Here is a 1054-nt window from a genome sequence, read left to right as displayed (position 1 = left end):
TATCTATCTATCTATCTATCTATCTATCTATCTATCTATCTATCTATCTATCTATGGTGTACAAACAAGGCAGTTGAGTCACATATATACAACTGAAGACCATATACTGTATGTAGTACATTTTTTCTAACGCATAGGCAGATGGGCTATAACCCAGTTGGCCGCTGAATCGAAAAAGTAAAGTATGTAAAATGTCCTACACCCACTTACCTCAATACATGCAAGGCAAAAGTGCACTTTTTCCTGCAAAGAACACGTCTTGGTTTGGTGTGAAAACTTTTCACCTGTGTCTTGTCTTTGCTTGTTTATCTATAAGGACGCACACAAAGTATGGCCATGATCCGGTTCTGATAGAACTGATGTTGTTTTTGTAAACAGTTATGGAATTGGCTTCCATGCGCTATCTTTATTAGGTGAATTCGCGTTGTGTTTCTACATTTTTTCACTGCATTTGTCTATTCTGATGGAAAGGGTAACACGAAGAGCAGCGATTATGTAGGCCCACTCGACCCGAGAATTCGTTCTTGCGAAATGGTGAGAGAAGTAGCTAAGGGTGGGAAGAGAGAGAGAGAGAGAGAGAGAGAGAGAGAGAGAGAGAGAGATGTGGTTCGTTGGAACTGTTCAAACAACTGCATTGATGAGCTGCAGTTCGCGTGAATAGAGGTAAAAGGTTTTATCTGCAGCAGTACAGTATTATAGATAGGATGTTTTTGCTGCTTATGCAACAACTGTTTACAGGCTGTTGTGCGAATATGGCGGAAATCACAGCTACAGAGCTAGGTTGTCTCTCTTTTTGTCTGGAAGATAAGGTGAGAATGGCACTGTAAAGGTTAGGTGACAGAGACAGAAAAATGAACGTGGACACACACACACACACACACACACACACACACACGCGCGCGCGCGCGCGCGCGCGCGCACACTCACACACACTCACACATAAACACACATACACACACACAGTATAACACTAATGTACTAACGCACTCACACATATAAAGCACACACACACACACGCACACACACACACCTACACACACACACTCACACACAC

At 42.7% G+C, this 1054-nt stretch overlaps 2 protein-coding genes across 4 annotated transcripts in view; one reads left to right on the top strand and one right to left on the bottom strand.

Annotated features, from left to right (window-relative positions):
• LOC101858308 (leucine-rich repeat-containing protein 74B) overlaps positions 1–1054 on the top strand; it is a gene marked incomplete at its 3' end in the record, with an annotated part of 87203 nt that overhangs the window by 41743 nt on the left and 44406 nt on the right.
• LOC101857150 overlaps positions 1–1054 on the bottom strand; it is a 13474-nt gene that overhangs the window by 10007 nt on the left and 2413 nt on the right. Inside the window, exon 1 of one of the 2 annotated variants that reach the window (XM_005110052.3) lies at positions 211–523. The exons of the other annotated variant lie outside the window; for it this stretch is intronic. The gene's annotated coding sequence lies outside the window, so the exon portion shown is untranslated. Of the gene's footprint in view, positions 1–210; positions 524–1054 lie in introns of those variants that run through there. 2 annotated transcript variants of the gene reach the window in all.

The sequence above is a fragment of the Aplysia californica genome, unplaced genomic scaffold, assembly GCF_000002075.1.
Source record: "Aplysia californica isolate F4 #8 unplaced genomic scaffold, AplCal3.0 scaffold00847, whole genome shotgun sequence".
Lineage (NCBI taxonomy): Eukaryota > Metazoa > Mollusca > Gastropoda > Aplysiida > Aplysiidae > Aplysia > Aplysia californica.
The sequence above is the reverse complement of the archived record's forward strand: the minus strand, read 5'-3'. Positions and strand labels throughout refer to the sequence as shown.